This window comes from Nicotiana tomentosiformis, chromosome 4 (genome assembly GCF_000390325.3).
Source record: "Nicotiana tomentosiformis chromosome 4, ASM39032v3, whole genome shotgun sequence".
NCBI classification, from domain to species: domain Eukaryota; kingdom Viridiplantae; phylum Streptophyta; class Magnoliopsida; order Solanales; family Solanaceae; genus Nicotiana; species Nicotiana tomentosiformis.
In genome coordinates, this window is record NC_090815.1 from 132,649,759 (window position 1) to 132,669,356 (window position 19,598).

The window sequence follows — 19,598 nt, forward strand, 5'->3', positions numbered from 1 at the left end:
ATACCTAGAACTACGAATTTAGCACCAAATCAAATAAAATTCTCAAGAACACTTTAATATTCATATCTTCTCAACACGGTGTCCGAATCACGTCAAATCAACTCCGTTTGTCACCAAATTTTACAGACAAGTCTTAAATATCATAATGAACCTGTACCGGGCTCCGGAACCAGAATACGGACCCGACACTAACAATGCCAAACATCAATCAATTCTTAAAAACAGTTAATTTTCAGACTTTTAATTTTCATCAAAAATTTATAACTTGAGCTAGGGGCCTCTGAATTTGATTCCGGGCGTACGCCCAGGTCCCATAATTTGATACAGACCCACCGAGACCGTTGAAGCATGGATTCCGACCGTTTACCAAAAATATTGACCGAAATCAACTAAAATTAATTTTTTAAGGCAAAAATTCTTATTTTTATTAGTTTTCAACATAAAAGCTTTCCGGAAACCTGTCCGGACTGCGCACGCAAATCGAGGAGGGTAAAATGAGATTTGTAAGGCTTAAGATCTCAGATTCGAGTTCTAAGACATAAGATGACCTTATGGGTCATCACAATTTATGGTCGTAGTTGTCTTGATTAGTTGTTGTGATTTTCTTAAAGTTGAAAGGAAATTCTGTTTTTTTTTTTCACGAGATATTATTTGTCATTATTTTGGCGTAATTAAATGGTGACATACTACTTGATTTATTTCCAATGTCATTTTATTTTACTTTATTGTTAAACATTTTATCATGTCATTATTATATTTTAGTAGGGCCTCACCTGACCTCGTCACTACTCTACCGAGGTTAGGCTTGGCACTTACTGGGTACCGCTGTGGTGTACTCATACTACGCTTCTGCATATCATTTTGTGCAGATCCAAGTACATCTTACCAGCCTAGACATCAGTGAGTTACCTGCGCACGGAGACTTCGAGGTATATCTGTCAGCGTCCGCAGACTCCGGAGTCCCCTTCTATCATTTTTATGTTGCTTCCTTATTTTTCTTTAGACCTTGATATATAGAGACATTGAGAATAAATTCTTAAAAGCTTGTGACTTATTTCTACCGGGTTTTGGGAGTTGAAATTGTTTGAATTGTAGTTTATTTATTTCAGTTATTTATTATTATTCTGTATTGATAGACTTACCTAGTCTTAGAGACTAGGTGACATCATGACATCCTACGGAGGGAATTTGGGGTCGTGACATATTTGCATCGAGCAAATTTATCTCGATTTAATTAATATATATATATATATATATGTTAATTAATTTTGAAATGCAAATATGCAATGATGGATATAGAACATTTTTAGTTACAAATGCTCATTTGCCAATTGTTATTGATCATCGAAGAGTGTTGAGTCGTTCGATTTGCATGTCAATACTCATTTTTATATGATAACTAGATGTGTGCCCGGGCCCGACATATTGATTCAAAAAATATGAAATACATTAACACGTTTTACTTTTACTTAATAAAAAGTGAAGAAGCACCGGTAAAAGAACGCATAAAAGTAACATAGAAATATCAAAAATATGTGAGCTTCTTGAGGAAATGTGCACCCATAAAGAGAGGAAGCACCCTAAGTATTACATCCTGTTTTGTCCCATTTAACTTACACAACACAAAACTATATGCATCAATGGCCTCTAATCTAGCATTCAAGACATGCTCCAGAATCGGCATCAGTTAGCCTCTGCCTTTGTCCATATCCCTGCAAAATATTTAAAAGAGCATATAAGTTTTTTTTTTTTTTTTTTTTTAAAATCTCTCCCAAATTAGGAGGATCTATAGTGTTTTCACGCTTCCCCTCCAAGGTGACTCGAACCCAGGATCCAACAGTCGTAGGTGGGGGTGTTTTAACCAACTGAGCAAGCCTCACTTGTCAACATATAAGTTGTTAGTTCCTTAAATAATCAACTTTCATTGGCTAAGCATGCTTGAAAACATTAAGCATTTATATGCTTGTTTAATATATATATATATATATATATATATATATATATATATATATATATATATATATATATATATTAAGTCATTCTTTAAGTATTATGTGGTCCATCTTTATCTGTTTCAAAAAGTTTCATTTCTTCGAGTTAATAGATTTCATTTCAATTTTTTGTCATGTCTCATTGCATAAGTAAGTATATCGTTTCCGCACCTATATATTTTCAAGAAGTACAAGATCTGTTTGCCCATCATCTCTTTGTACAAGAAGCAAAAGAATTGATGTGGTTATCTAGTAGATTTTTCTGTTACTAAAAGTATAAAATACTGAAAAACAAGAAAAGATCTAACATATCTAAGACAGCAAAATTTACTCTTTCTTATTTTATTTTTGAAAAGATAAATAGACAAACTTTCTTATATTTGATCAGTTATTTTTTGCTCATTCATTGATTCTTTAGTATTACCTACCTCTCCCGACATATAGAAAATACTAAGATATAGCTATTCTTTTACCCGTGCGCAATTCTTCCTCACATCCTTATATATTTGAATTTGGCTAAACTTCTTAGAAATAGAAAATGAATTACAGACCAGACTGTAGCCTAAGGTTCATATCCACACACAATCCAAAGTAGAATGCTAGGAGCACACACACAATCTCTTATTACAACAATCAATGGGTTAGGTGTCAGAAAGCTATAAGAGCTATTTGATTAATGCACTCTATATAAAGCAGTTAACAGATTGTTAAACAGAGATCCATACTAAGCTCCAGGTACTCTAATACCCGAAAAAGATATATATAAGAGACGTATATTCCTTACTAAGCTCCAGGTACTCCATGATAAGATGTATATTCCTTTTCTCCATTACTAATGCTGCTCATGCAGCATCCATAAAATATTTATTGATGTCTCGGCTTAAATTTGTCACGACCCAAACTAACCCTCCGTAAGGTGTCGTGATGGCACCTAGTCTTTACGACTAGGTAAGTCTAATATTACGAAACATAAAAAGAAAACACAATATTTTAAAGATAAACAGCAAATTGTGAATAGCCAAGAATAGTACCACTCGACACATACAAAATAATTTTCCAATACTCGGAATATTATTAAGTCACAAGCTGCTATAATCTATGTAGCTCTATACAAAAGTCTGAAGATAATAAAAAAAATCTCTAGGCGAGGGAGTAGAAGGGGACTCCGAAGATCTGCGGACGCAAGCAGTAGTACCTTGAAGTCTCCTAAAATCAGCAGCACGCACTAACCCCGAGGCTGATAGCTCACACCTGGATCTGCACACGAAAATATGTGCAGGGAAGGGCATGAATACACCACAATGGTACCCAGTAAGTACCAAGCATAACCTCTGTCGAGTAGTGACGAGGTCAGGTCAAGGCTCTACCGGAGTAAATATCATAAATTAAACAGTAAAAGATATAAGTAAAATTTACGGTAACACAGTTAAAGAAATCCTTAAAAATTTAACAGTTAAGGGAGCCCTCGGCTCAGAACAAGGTAAACACAGTGAGAAATATCTCGGGATACCGTCCTGTAGTTCCAAATAAATATGCAGTACAGGGGGATCTCCCGAAATACGTCTGTAGTCCCAAAATAAATATGCAGTGCTGAGGGATCTCCTGGAATACGTCCATAGTCCCAAAGAAAATATGCAGTGCTGGGGGATCTCCCGGAATATGTTTGTAGTCCCAAAATAAATATGCAAGACAGGAGGATCTCCCGGAATACGTCTGTAGTCCCAATTTAAATATGTAACGCAAGATAAAATGGCAGGTATGGCATCGAGTTATATAGTTTATACTGAACACAGATAAGGAAAGTATGGACTTAAGTAAGCATGGCGCATAGAATGTCAAATATGCAGTTAAAACACGTAAGCATGCTCCTCTAATCTAAGCTACACAATTAAACGTATTAGTGCAATTTAATAAGGAAAAGCAGTTTATGAATTAGAAAGGAAAAAATGGATTTTTGCATAAATAGCCCATGTACATACTCGTTACCTCACGTACACGGCGCCCACACATCAATTAATATCAAACATCTTAAAGGAAAAGTCCCCAACACAAGGTTAGGCAAGCCACTTACCTCGAACAGCTCAAATCACCTCGATATCATATTCTTGCCATGAGTATCTGACTCCAAATGGCCTGAATCTATTCAAATTAGTTGCATAATGTAAATATAACTACGCGTAACTAATTTAGCTAATTAATTCGAAGCTAAAGCGTGAAATTAGGAAAAACGGCCAAAACAAGTCTCCCCGGGCCCACGTCTCGGAATCGGGTAAAGATTAAAAATTATGAACACCCATTCACTCACGAATTCACTCGAACAAAAATCATCTAAATCCGACGTCAAATTCTCATTCAAACGTCAGATTTTCAATTGGGGAACCTTTTCCCCCATTTCCAAACTTCTACCCTCAATTTCCTTAATTAGACGAGGAAAACAACAATAAATTAATGTATTATGATTAAAATAGAGTTAGAATTAGTTACCCAATAGTTCTCCTTCAAAATCCCTCGAGAAATCGTCTCCTATCGAGCTCTAAATCGAATTTTATGTTATGAAATTTCAAACCCTCGAAATCCTCTTTTCTGCCCAGCGATTTCCGCACCTGCGGTCACACACCTGCGTACAATCCATCGCATGTACGAAGTCCACTTACTTGGGCTAGGTCCGCACCTGTGCGCATGAGTCCGCACCTGCGGATGCGCTTCTGCGCTCAATCGCCCGCTTCCGCGGAACCATGGATCCTTCTCACCTCTACATTTGTGACTGCCCTTCCGCAGATGCGGCTCCGCTCCTGCGGCTCACTCGTCGCATCTGCGACCACAGACTCCCTGGCCTAAAGCGCACTTGCGATCCCAGCCTCGCTTCTGCGAGGCCGCATCTGCGGACTCCCCACCGCAGGTGCGAAAACACTAGAACCAGCAACTCCAAAAATTCCTCTAAGTCCAAGTTCATTCCGTTAAGCATCCGAAACACACCCGAGGCCCCCCGAAACCTCAACCAAATATACCAACCAATCCTAAAATACTATACGAACTTAGTCGAGCCTTCAAACCACATCGAACAACACCAAAATCATGAATTAAGCACGGATTCAAGCATAAGAATTTAAAATTTTTTAAATTCTACAAACGACGCTGAAACACGTCAAATCTAATCCGAATGACCTTAAATTTTACACACAGGCTACAAATACCACTACGAACCTACAACCACTTTCGAAATTCCATTCCGAGGTTGATATCAAAATTTCCACTATCGGTCGAAATCGCCGAAAAACTAACCTTCACCAATTCAAGCTTAAATCTACTACAGACCTCCAAAACACATTTTGGGAGCGCTCCTAACTCCAAAATCACTCAACAGAGCTAACGGAGTCGATGAAATTCTATTTCGGATCCGTCTTCACACAGTTCCGACTACAGTCCAAACTCTAAGACTTAAACTCACAACTAGGGACTAAGTGTCCCAAAACTCTCTGAATTCCATAACCAATCACTCTGACAAGTCCCAAAAGTAGAAACAAATATGGAAAAAGCAGATATTAGGGGATCGGGGCTCTAATTCTCAAAACGACCGGTCGGGTTGTTACAAAATTAGACAAAAAGTTTCATAATCAAAGTGGTGCTGTCAGATAATAAAGATAACAACCGCAAATGGGAATTCATTTTTCCTGTAACGAAATTCAAATCTATCTTATCATGTAGTAATATTTTCAAGACAGGAGTCACCATCATTTGTATCAATATTTCTAACTCAAAACTATATGTTCTCCTTTTCTTTTGATAAAGATTAACTCTTTTAAACTATGATATTCTTATCTGAAATTATCAATGACAATGAAATACTAAAATAGCGAACAAATATTTCAACTTTGCATCTCTCTATATTTAAATTTCAATATACCATAATGGTTGACACAATATTAATAAACCCTTGAAAGAAAACTACTGAAGATTTAAGAGAAAGGGAACGTTGAGATTTTAAACTTCTTTTTGAATAAAAGAGTGATGTTCCAACATTGTTATTACCAAAAAATCACAAAATAAAATAAAGTGAATGAGGCTTCAAAGATATCCTTGCAATTTCATTTTCTTTTATGTTACTTTCTCACATAAACTTGCGATTCAACAATCACTATTGGATGAAGCTGCAAAATTTGTTGTAAGACACCAGACAAATTTTGTCTATTAGGATTACTTATAGTTCTAATTGGACTCATTAGCTTCTTGGATTTGCCTACCAAGAATTTGATTTGTCATGCTTGTTGCTCTGCTTTTCATTTATCTTCTCTGACTTTGTATCTATATTGATATTGTATACGGTCAAAATAGATTTCGGTCTTCCTACATTCGATCGAGTTCGAATGATAATCAACCTGAGTGGGATTTTGGGATGAGTTCCGAAGGCAGTACAATCGAGCCTCGAGTCCGAAAGCTAGTCGAGGACTCGGCTCGATACCTTTCTCGAGCCCGTGACTAAATCGATCCGCAAGGCATTGCTTCGAGATCAAAAATGCGCTACGCCCACCCCGGAGGTCGAACTCGAGGCAAAACCGAGAGTTCGACCCAATAACGAGTCCGAGCCGATGTCGAGCTCACAGACAAGAATTGTTATAATCGCACTAAGAAAAGGGAATCTTGGCGGGAATCAAGGAAGAGATAATTTATCATGGGTCCCCCACTGTATGTTTTATTTTATTATAAATAAAGTAGGATCCCTTTATTATAAAAGGAGGGGGGATCCTTGTAAGAGCAGGGGCACAATATACTATAACAAAAGATCACTTCATATATTCATTCCTTGGCTTGCTATTTCCATTCTCATAGCCAAGAACATTCGTATCTCTATTTCTCTATATGATTTGTGTCGAATTATATCACATATCCTTAGAACCATACACAAATTTAACGTTATCTAATTTTTTGAGTAAATAGTTTGGCGCCCACCATGGGGCTAAGGATAATAGTGGTTGTTTGATATAAATCTGCAGTACACGCCAGTTTACAACTTCGAATCGGCAATGGCTTTACTTATCGACCACGAAGCCGGCCTTCAAGATGAGACCAATGACTTGGTACCCGGGGCGGGAAGGCCACTTGACGATGGCACTGAGGCTGGAATCGAAGTACCAGAAATTCGAGCCGAAGTACCGTTAGATGTCAATTCGCAAGTGGCTCTTGAGGCGAACCAACGTTCCGAACCGAAAAAAAGGATTCACGGCGGCACCCGAACCGTAGCTCGAGACACCCATAATGTGGGAGAAATCGGATTCAGCCTGCACATGATCTTCAATATGTTACAAGCCCAACAAGTAGCGATAGCTCAGTTGCAGAGCCAAACTCATATACAAAGCAGGTCGGATCCTAATCCGCTTCGAGAAATCACCCCCAGAACGGAGCCCGCCATATTGAAATCCAACGGTCAAGAATCGGGGACCACTCCCGAAATTACTAAATTGCTCGAGGAACTCACAAAACGAGTCGAAGCTAACGACAAAAAAGTGGAAAAATACAATGCCAGGGTCGATCAGATCCCGGGAGATCCGCTAATGATAAAAGGGCTGGATTCGAAAAAAATTCATACAAAAGCCTTTTCCCTCGAGTGCGGCCCCAAAACCAATCCCCAAAAAATTCCGTATGCCCGAAATTCTCAAATATAACGGTACGACTGATCCTAAAGAACATGTCACCTCTTACACATGTGCCATCAAGGGTAACGATTTAGAGGACGAAGAGATTGAATCTGTGTTGTTGAAAACGTTCGGGGAGACCCTATCGAGGGGAGAAATGATCTGGTATCACAATCTACCGCCAAATTCCATCAATTCTTTTGCCATGTTAGCAGATTCGTTCGTAAAGGCACATGCTGGTGCCATAAAGGTTGCAACAAGGAAATCAGACCTCTTCAAAGTAAAGCAAAGGGGTAATGAAATGCTGAGGGAATTCGTATCCTGATTTCAAATAGAACGCATGGAATTGCCACCAGTCACAGACGATTGGGCCGTACAGGCCTTCACCCAAGGGTTGAACGAGCAAAGTTCAACAGCATCACATCGGCTGAAGCAAAATTAGATCGAGTATCCAGCAATAACTTGGGCAGATATACACAACTGATATCAATCAAAAATTAGGGTCGAAGATGACCAGTTGGGAGATCCGTATGGACCCGTGCATCAGAACAGGATAGCTACTAAAAACCAAAGGGAGATCGACAGAGAATAAAGGTCGAACAGATACCGATATCAACCGTACGTCGCAGATCGGATGAACAACGGTTCAACACGCAATACAGTTCGGAAGAATCGAAGAATTGATCGAGGGAAAAATTCTCGGGGACTTATGAGCAAGAGCGGCTTTGATAAATATGCCGATCCTATTGAAGCACCATGATTATCAGTGTATAACTTCAGCATTGATGCATCCGCCATCGTGTCGGCTATCGGACGCATCAAAGATACTAAATAGCCTCGACCCATGCAGACTGATCCTGCCCAAAGAATCCCAATCAAATGTGCGAATATCATGGCATCCATGGCCATAGAACGGAAGATTGCAGGCAACTAAGAGAGGAAGTAGCCCGCTTATTTAACAAAGGGCACCTTCGGGAATTTCTGAGTGATAGGGCGAAGAACCATTTTAAAAATAGGGATTTTGGCAAGCAAAACGAGCAAGAAGAACCACAGCATGTCATTCACATGATCATCGGCGGCGCCGATACCCCTCAGGGACCAGTGCTTAAACGCACTAAAACATCGATTGTGAGGGAAAAGCGATCTCGAACTCAAGATTACGCACCCATAGGGACTTTTTCCTTCGACGATGAAGAAGCAGAAGGAGTCATTCAATCTCATAACGATGCACTGGTAATATTCGTACTCATGAATAAAACTAAAGTTAAGCGTGTGTTGATCGATCCAGGTAGCTCGGCCAACATCATCAGATTGAAGGTCGTAGAACAGCTTGGCCTGCAGGAGCAGATCGTACCCACAACTCTAGTTCTAAACGGATTCAATATGGCATGTGAAACCACCAAAGGCGAGATAATCCTACCAATAAACGTAGCCGAAACTATCCAGGAAATGAAGTTTCACGTGATTGAAGGTGACATGAGATACAACGCCCTTTTCGGAAGGCCATGGATCCACAACATGAGAGTTGTACCTTCGACCCTACACCAGGTCCTCAAATTCCCAACATCGAGAGGCGTCAAAACAGTGTACGGAGAACAACCAGCCGCCAAAGAAATGTTCACCGTCGAGGAAGCGAAATCAATATCCTCACCTTCGCCGATAAAGGCATCTGGCTCAGAAGGAGAATGGGACACCAAATAGCAATCACAGATGTCGGCTTCGACCCAGCCAGATAACCAGAAGATCGAAGAAGATAATGATCAAAGGGTCCCTCGATCTTTCATGATTCCCGATGACTCTGACGCCACCAAATCAACAATTGAGGAACTAGAGCAAGTCACACTAATCGAGCACCGGCCCGAGCGAAAGGAATACTTGGGAACGGGGTTGAGCCCTGAACTCAGGAAGAAACTTATTCAATTTCTTATCGATAACATCGATTGTTTTTCCTGGTCCCATTTAGATATATCATGGATCCCACCAGACATAACGATGCATCGGCTAAGCTTGGACCCTAGGGTTAGACCGGTGAAGCAAAATAGAAGAACCCAGTCCGAGGAAAAGCACGCATTCATAAAGGACAAGGTAACCAAACTTCTCAAGATAGGGTCCATTCGGGAGGTGAAATATCCCGAATGGTTAGCCAATGTAGTTGTAGTGCCTAAAAAAGGGAACAAACTTAGAATGTGTGTAGACTATAAGGATTTGAAAAAAGCATGCCCCAAAGATTCTTTTCCGCTTCCCAACATCGATCCCATGATCGATGCCATGGCCGGCCATGAGATCCTCACTTTTCTCGATGCCAATTCGGGGTATAATCAAATCCAAATAAACTTGGAGGACCAGGAAAAGACTTTATTTGTCACCAAATATGGAACATATTGTTATAATGTGATGCCTTTCGGGCTAAAAAATGCAGGGTCTACCTACCAACGCCTAGTAAAAAAAAGTTCGAATAACGAATAGGTAAATCAATGGAAGTTTATATTGATGACATGCTAGTTAAGTCCCTGCGCGCAGAGGACCATTTGACCCATTTGCAGGAAACGTTCGAGATTTTGAGGAAATACAACATGAATCTCAACCCCGTAAAATGTGCTTTCGGGGTCGGTTCGGGCAAGTTCCTCGGCTTCATGGTGTCAAATCGGGGAATCGAGATTAACCCTGATAAAATCAAGGCCATTGAAGACATCACCATCGTGGACAGCGTGAAAGCTGTACAAAGTCTAACGGGACGGATTGCAGCCTTAGGCCGATTCATTTCGAAATCATCAGATCAAAGTAACAAATTTTTCGCTCTACTCAAAAAGAAGAACGATTTCGCTTGGACCCCGAAATGCCAACAAGCATTAGAGGAACTAAAATGATATCTATCGAGCCCATCACTACTTCACACGCCAAAAACAGACGAAAAACTTTGCTTGTACTTGGTAGTATCGAAACTCGCCGTAAGCGGTGTCCTAGTTCGAGAAGAGCAAGGTACGCAATTCCCCGTTTATTATATGAGTCGACCTTAGGAGAAGCGGAAACTAGATATCCGCTCCTAGAAAAATTGTCACTTGCACTACTAAGCGCCTCTAGAAAGTTAAGACCGTACTTTCAATGTCACCTCATATGCGTATTAACCACTTACCTGCTTTGTAATATCTTGCACAAGCCCGAACTATCAGGCCGATTGGCCAAATGGGCCGTCGAACTCAGTGGGTACGATATCGAATATCAACCCCGTACGGCCATCAAGTCTCAAATTTTAGCAGACTTCGTGGTCGATTTCACGCCAACCCTCGTACCCGAAGTCGAAAAAGAACTCCTGTTGAAATCAGGTACATCATCGGGGGTATGGATCTTTTTTATGGACGGGGCTTTGAACGTGAAGGGGTTCGGGCTAGGCATAGTTTTGAAACCACCCATGGGTAACACTATTAGGCAATCTATTAAAACTACTAGGTTGACCAACAAAGAGGCCGAGTATGAGGCCATGATTGCAGGCCTCGAGTTAGCTAAAAACTTGGGAGCAGAAGTCATTGAAGCCAAATGTGACTCCTTATTGGTGGTAAGTCAAGTAAACAAAACCTTCGAAGTTCGAGAGGATAGAATGCAATGGTATTTGGATAAACTACATGTCATTTTGCACCATTTCAAACAATGGACTTTACAACATATCCCGCAACAGCAAAACAGTGAGGCTGATGCACTTGCAAATTTGGGATCGTCGGTCAAGGAAGGTGACTTGAGCTCGAGGACTGTCGTTCAACTCTCAGGATCAGTAATCGAAGAAGGTCACGCCGAGATAAATTCTACAAGCTTAACCTAGGATTGGAGAAATAAGTATATTGAATACTTAAAGAGCGAAAAGCTCCCATCGGACCCTAAAGATTCTAAGGCCCTACGGACTAAAGCTACTCGATTCACTTTGGCTTCGGATGGAACGCTATATCGAAGGACATTCGACGGACCATTAGAAGTATGCTTGGGTCCGGGAGATACCGATTACATCCTACGGGAAGTGCACGAAGGCACTTGTGGAAAACAATAATCAGAGCAGGGTATTATTGGATCGATATGGGCAAAGATGCAAAGGATTTTGTTCGAATATGTGACAAATATCAAAGGTTTGCGCCAATAATCCATCAACCCGGAGAGCAACTTCATTCAGTCTTATCCCCATGGCCGTTCATGAAATGGGGAATGGATATCGTCGGCCCTCTACCATCGACCCCAGGTAAAGCCAAATTCATTTTATTTATGACTGACTATTTTTCTAAATGGGTTGAAGCGTAGGCGTTCGAGAAAATAAGAGAGAAAGAAGTTATAGACTTTATCTGGGATCATATCGTATGCCGATTCGGGATACCCCCCGAAATAGTATGCGATAATGGGAAACAATTCATTGGCAGCAAAGTAACAAAATTCTTCGAAGATCCCAAAATAAGAAGGTTATTATCAATACCATACCACCCCAGTGGGAACGGACAAGCCGAATCAACGAACAAAACTATCATTTAAAACCTAAAGAAGCGGTTGAACGACGCTAAAGGAAAGTGGAGAGAAATCCTGCCCGAAGTCCTTTGGGCATATCGGACAACGTCAAAATCCAGTACGGGGCGACCTCATTCTCCTTAGTATATGGGTCCGAAGCATTGATACCAGTCGAAGTCGGCGAACCCAGTACCATATTTTGATTCACGATGGAAGAATCAAATAATGAGGCTATGAATACGAGCCTCAAATTATCGGACGATACACGAGAAGCTGCTCTCGTCCAATTAGCCGCCCAAAACAGGGAATCGAAAGATATTATAGTCGAAGAACCAAGCTCCGCCATTTCAAGCCCGGGGACTTAGTATTAAGGAAAGTCACCATCAATACCGGAAATCCAAACGAAGGAAAACTAGGACCGAATTGGGAAGGACCATATCAGGTTCTCGAGAACGTCGGAAAGGGATCATACAGGCTCGGCATTATAAACGGCAAACAGCTATCAAGCAATTGGAATGTGTCACATCTAAAACGATACTACCCTTCCATATTCATTTACATTTCAAATATGACCCCTGCAGAAGTCCGAACAAGAGCTAAGATGGATTCATCGCCTGAAAGCACGTGTTGCACTCTTTTTTTCTTAGACCGGTTTTATCCTAAAAGGGTTTTTTGGCAAGGTTTTTAATGAGGCAACCAATGATCATGCTGCACTTACAACAGTATCTGAGGCCTCTGTACAATCGACCTCGAATACCGGGGGGGGGGGCATTAGCCCTCAAATATATCAAGTTCTGATGTAAGAAAGTTATTTCGCAACAATGGGGTTCCAGTAGGAAAAGTTGTAAGAGCCAAAATGGTCAAAACGAACCATGCTCATATAGTTGGCCCGAACCCAGACGCGAAACATGAACACATATATAATGACTTGCAAAGAAAGTCCTCCTCTTTACCGATATCTTATATCCAAGAAAAATTCCTCTATTTTGAGATTTATTATCCAATCAGAATTAAGATAAACTCGACCACTAAGCCTACGGACTACTTTTATTTCGAGTTCCAGCAAACACTCACTTGAGCATCATGCCTACGGGCTACATTACTTCGATTTTGAATCATTCACTCGACTAAGCCTACGGGCTACCTTTATTTTGAGTTCGAGCAAACACTCACTCGACCATTACGCCTACGGGCTACATTACTTCGAGTTCGAATCATTCACTCTACTTAGCCTGCGGGATACTTTTATTTCGAGTTCGAGCAAACACTCACTCGACCATCACGCCTACGGGTTACATTACTTTGAGTTCGAATCATTCACTCGACCAAGCCTACGGGCTACTTTTATTTCGAGTTCGAGCAAACATTCACTCGACCATTACGCCTACAGGCTACATTACTTCGAGTTCGAATCATTCACTCGACCAAGCCAACGGGCTACTTTTATTTCGAGTTCGAGCAAACACTCACTCGACCATTACGCCTACGGGCTACAATTCTTCGAGTTTGAATCATTCACTCGACTAAGCCTACGGGCTACTTTTATTACGAGTTCGAGCAAACACTCACTCGACCATCACGCCTACGGGCTACATCACTTCGAGTTCGAATCATTCACTCGACTACTGAGCCTACGGGCCACTTCCATTTCGATTTCGAGCAAGCACTCACTAGACCATTATGCCTACGGGCTACTTCCAGTTCGAGTTTGAGCAAGCACTCACTCGACCATTACGCCTAAGGGCTACTTCTATTTTGAGTTCGAGCAAGCACTCACTCGACTATTACGCCTACGGACTACCTCAATTTCGAATTCGAGCAAGCACTCACTCGACCATTACGCCTACAGGCTACATTACTTCAAGTTTGGTTCAAATTAGAAATAAGCACTCGCTCGATTATACAGGCTACGAAATCCAAAATTTAGCTAAGTTGTTTAAATCTCTATGAAAGAATTCGCAAGGCATGTATAAAGACTTCACAAAACAGAAGCAGGTCGGCAAGGTTGTCTATATACAAAATTATCTACATAATTGATTACAAACTAAAAAGCTAAGGACTAAGCTTCCTAGTCATCCTCAGAAGCGGTTTCTCCCCTATCAGGCTCCTCCCAGTTTTCGGATCCACTCTTGCTACCATCACCATCATCGCCATTAGAAGCCAAGGCTTCATCTTCGAGCTCTTTAGCCTTATTTATCTCTTCAGCAAGATCGAAACCCCGAGCATGTATCTCCTCAAGGGTCTCTCTCCGAGACCGACACTTAGCAAGTTCGGCAATCCAATGTGCTCGAGTGTCGGCAGTATCCACCGCCTCTCGTGCCTCCATCTGAGCAACCTCGGCATCAGCCCGATACACAGCAATGGACTTGTCCGCCATGGCTTTCGACAACTCAACCTCCGCCTTGGCCTCAGCAAGCTGTGTTTCAAGATCCTCGATCCTCTTAGCCTGAGCCGAACCCTTTTGCCTGACGCTTCAAAGTTGAACATCAGCCGATAATAATTTGGCCAAGATGGTTTCTTTTTCCGCAGCCAGGCGGTCGATAGTTTCCTTCCACTGATTACATTCAGGCTTGATTTGATCGACTTATTCCCGAAGTAACCCAATCTTCTCAACCTTTTGCTGCAGCTGAGATAACGAAGGGTTAACTTCCACAGTTGAGGCAAACCCATACTTTAACAGAACTAGGCTCACCTGCTTATCTAGCTCAGGCTCTTCTTCACGAGCCTTGGCCAAATCTGCTTGAAGGTCCTTTATAGCCTCGTCATTTTGGCTCCAAAGAAGCTGCAGGGCATATCTCTCCCCTGATACCTTCTGAAGCTCGACCTCGCACTGGCTGAGGTCGACTCGAAACCTACTAATGGCCTACATAGTAGGGAGAGAACACAAGTCAAGTTTGGAAAAGAACGAAGAAATCAAGTACTGTAAAATCATTACCCGAGAAATGAAACGTTGGGACTCCTCTAGGAAAAGGGAAGCATCACCAATATCGGAGGCGTCATCGACTCCAGTAAAGCAATCCCGAAAAGGGTCCCCTACACTAGAGCCTCCACCCATATCGGGGGTTTTCAACTCTCGAGCCTCCTTTAACGACTCCTCAGAAAAGGTTGGAAGAGAAGGCAAATGACCCACTGTCATGATCCCAAGCGAATTTCTCGGGATGCTCTGATCGAGACTCGGGGTACCGAAATCAGCCCCGACCAGTACAGCCGCCATCGGCTTAGAAACTCTAGCGATCTCGATAGCTTTCGCAGATCGGACCACCAAAGCTGAGGCATCATCTATTTCTTCTTCTTCTTCTCTCAGTCGTTCGACCGAGTCCATCGAAAGAACGATTGCTTTCCTCCTCACCCTTCAAGTTTTGGGCTTGAGTTCCTCTGGCCGAGAGATAACTTTTCGCTTCTTATCTTTCCTCGGTTTCGAAACCGGGGACTTGGTTCCTTCTTCACCGCTCGAAGGCCTTAAAGCAGCATCCTTGGTTACACCTTCATGAAAGGAAATCATTGACGAGTGGAGCATAAAAAATATTCCGAAGAACACGAGAATGTAAACCTTACCATGATTCTTGGCCTCCCATCTACCTTTTGCCAAATCACGCCAAGTGCATTCGGCATAAGTGGAAGTCGAGGCTAACTTCCGAACCCAATCCTCTTGTGGAATCCAAGGAGTAGTTGTATATCGGAGAAAGATATCATATAAAATCGGAAAAAGATACGAAAAGCAACGTCGTACGAAAATCACTTACGGTCGAAATTTCATTGCTCGTGGAACGGCATCTTCTCTTCCAGAATTAGGTCGCGGGTCCTCACTTGGATATAACGGCCCATCCAACCTCGATCCTTATCTTCGTCAATGCTCGACATCAGAGCCTTCTATGCCCGACGATGAAGCCTGATTAGTCCTCAAAATATTTGAGGCTGATACAGTCGTATGAGGTGACTCAGGGAAAACTCCAGCCCCCAGCCTTGTTGGAGAAGAAACGGAGTAAGGTTACTATATGCCATAGAGAGGGATGAATTTGACCGCGGGTGACCTGATATCTCTTGCAAAAATCGATGATCACCGGGTCGACAGGACCCAACGTGAAGGGGTAAGTATAAATACTTAAAAACCTCTCCACATGGGTGATTACGCTCTCTCAGGGGAGGGAATTTGCAACACAACCTCGAGACCCCAGTCGCAGTCTTTTCTCACAGCCTCGAGATGACCCTCAGCTATCGAGCACATGTACATCGACACATGCTCGCATCGACCCGGAACATATGAAGGATTCTCAACCTTAAAATCGATCTTCAGAGTACACGGGTCGGGAACATACTCATAGGTAGGCGGCTCCACCCGCGTCTTATCACCGGACGGCCGTAAAAAGAAGCTTTCTCCTTCTGAGGTACAGTTTTCAAAGTTTTGGCCATTTATATAAGATAAAGAAAGGCAAATGAAGATGGAAAATTGATACAGATGGCTCTACAAGCGGCGGAAAAGAGAGAAAGGGTAAGGAAATTTGTAAGAATGAAAGATGTAAAAGTGGTGAATATGAGATGGAAGGGTTATTTATAGGCTTGCATCGTGACAGTTCAATATCAGAAGTGGCCGACCACCGACTGACACGCATTAAATACCTTGAAAAGACTAAATCGATGGGACATCTATCACATACGTCATGATCGAGCCCTGTAAAAAAGTCAACTTATAACCCGATCGAACCGTCAAAACTTATATCGATTCTCACCATATCCTTCTTGAGAAACGAGGGGACTATCTGTATACGGTCGAAATAGATTTCGGCCTTCCTACGTTCGATCGAGTTCGAATGATAATCAACCTGAGTGGGATTTTCGGATGAGTTTCGAAGGCAGTACAATCGAGCCTCGAGTCCGAAGGCTGGTCGAGGACTCGGCTCGATACCTTTCTCGAGCCCGTGACCAAATCGATCCGCAAGGCATTGCTTCGAGGTCAGAAATACGCTACGCCCACCCGGGAGGTCGAACTCGATCCAAAACCGAGAGCTCGACCCAATAACGAGTCCGAGCCGGTGTCTACCTCACAGAAAAGAGCTGTTATAATCGCACTAAGAAAGGGAATGTTGGCGGGAATCAAGGAAGAGACAATTTATCATGGGTCCTCCACTGTATGCTTTATTTTATTATAAATGAAGTAGGATCCCTCTATTATAAAAGGAGGGGGTCCTTGTAAGAGCAGGGGCACAATACACTGTAACAAAAGATCACTTCATATATTTATTCCTTGGCTCGCTATTTCCGTTCTCATAGCCAAGAACATTCGTATCTCTATTTCTCTATACGATTTGTGTCGAGTTATATCGCATATCCTTAGAATCATACACAAATTTAATGTTATCTGATTTTTCGGGTAAACAGATGTGTTACTGATCTAATAACTTTGATATGTTTTCAAAGTGATGCAGGAATAAAGTATCTTCTTTTTTTTTCAGTTTGAGATATTTAATTTTTTTTCCTAAGTTAACATATTTAAAGCTCCCTATGTTTGTATATACTGTTGAATGGAAGTATGTATTTGTCATTAACTTGATGCTTTTTCCTCTCTCCGTAAAATGTAGGGAAGTTTCCTATATGTTAAGAAGAATCAATTAAATGCTGTTTTTCAACAGTAAAGTAAAGAAAAAATAATAGTTTTTAAGTAAATATCAAGATCACATTAGGTTTTGCTGCACATTGTTTCACACGAATTATGCATAAGTATAGGCGATTTTGCTACTAATCAAAACTAGTTTCTTAATTGGTTGACTTATGGGAATATGATATATGCCAATACAAATTTTACGAAAACATTAGAGACATCTTTAAAGTACTATATTAAAAATATGCTAAAATTTCTTAAGTAAACAATGCAAGACATTTTAGCTTTAATAAGAAAAGGAGCCTGAAAACTTCCAGTAAAAGATGACAACGCGTCGATACACAAACTTTTACATCAACAACAAAATTAACATCCAGTATTATGACATCAAGCTTTATTTGGCGACCCTGTTCCTTGAAAGCTCATATCTAGACTAATATCAACCTTAAAGACAGATACAAAACAAATTATTAAGAAAATATCTTAGCCAAACTCGCATGATAGAGACATGAGAGTGAATGTGACAACTAAATTTGGAGGGTAGAAAATAAAACTACGAATAAAAGTTCTGAACATCAGTTAGTATAATTTTAAGATGCACATAGGCAAAGATAGAATTTTTCTTTCTGATTAAAATGAGCTCATTCAACTGTCAAATACAATTTGTGTGAGAGAGAGGGGAAACATGAAAATAACAAGGACGAATGATGCTACTTTAAAATTCAGAAATAACACATTAAAAATGAAATGCGACAGAAAGAACATATTGAATGAAAGTTGTATTCCTTTGATCCAGCAAGACCCGAAAAGGATAACACTTCAACTATTATAATAACAAATTAGAAAATATTAAAACCATCCCGAGTCCATTTCTCAAAAGGTCACCGAAAGAAATTATTTATGAAAGTCACTTTACCTTATTTTGTAACTGCAAAATTATTATATTTTGTCAATTGTAACTCAAAAGTCACTCTACACTTTAGGGCATATTAAATATTATTGTTCATATTTCTTTTGCAACCCAACTATTTAAAAGATTAGAAACACCCATTTAAACATGACCCAACCCGCTAAAGGAAAAATCGAAAATTGATGTGACTCGATTATTTCGCAACAAATCCAATTAAGCAATAGTAACTCATTAAGTAGTAATAGATAAATGTGGATCAGTTTTTAAAGTATATAAGGAATTACGTAGAGAGAAGTAGAAATTACTGAGTAAATGTTGAACTGGGTTCTCGCTAGTGTTAGAGTAGAAGAAGTTTATCCCACTCTAATATGTAGTGCACCAATTTACCTTGCAATTTAACCCAGTTTGAAATCAATCAGTCAAAAAGTTCCCATTGGAAGATGGGTGGAGAATAGGATGGATGACATAGTAACTAATTAATAAAAGAGAAGTGAGAATGAGATGCAGTTTCCATTCATATGGTTTTAGATGAGATAAAAATTCATAAAATAAATAAATGTAATAAAATTCAAATGGAGTAAGAGAAGAATAAACCTGAGAGAACGGTTGAATCACGGTAAGAGGGCAGGAATGGAACATTACAGTATATTTGTTTGATGATGATGCAAGACGGAAGAAGTTGGTGAGGCTTTTAACATGCCTTCTTCACTTAAGCAAAGCATGGGTTAAAGTGAAATACCAATTATGCCCTTGATCGACCATCTTCCAATAGAGTTGTCGTACGCAACCGGTGACAAGAGAGCATAGGCAAGACAAATAGAATAGCTATGGTCAAATTCATATGGTGTTGTACTGTTTTTGGTCGTACATTTTCACCTCCCAGTATTATTGCATCTGAGTTTTTACTTTGTACCATCAAGTCTCAATTTTCATGTTTGTTGCTAATTACTGTAATTGTGGTCAGTGAATGCTTCAATACTGTATAAATCCGA

At 40.7% G+C, this 19,598-nt stretch overlaps 1 long non-coding RNA gene across 1 annotated transcript; it reads right to left on the reverse strand.

Annotated features, from left to right (window-relative positions):
* Window positions 1-17,907: 17,907 nt before the first annotated feature.
* Window positions 17,908-19,499, reverse strand: LOC108945249 (uncharacterized). Its single transcript, XR_001969385.3, has 3 exons — window positions 19,201-19,499; window positions 18,912-18,993; window positions 17,908-18,140 (listed from the first exon to the last, which is right to left on the reverse strand). It is a non-coding gene; the product is annotated as an uncharacterized lncRNA (long non-coding RNA).
* Between the last annotated feature and the right edge of the window lie 99 nt (window positions 19,500-19,598).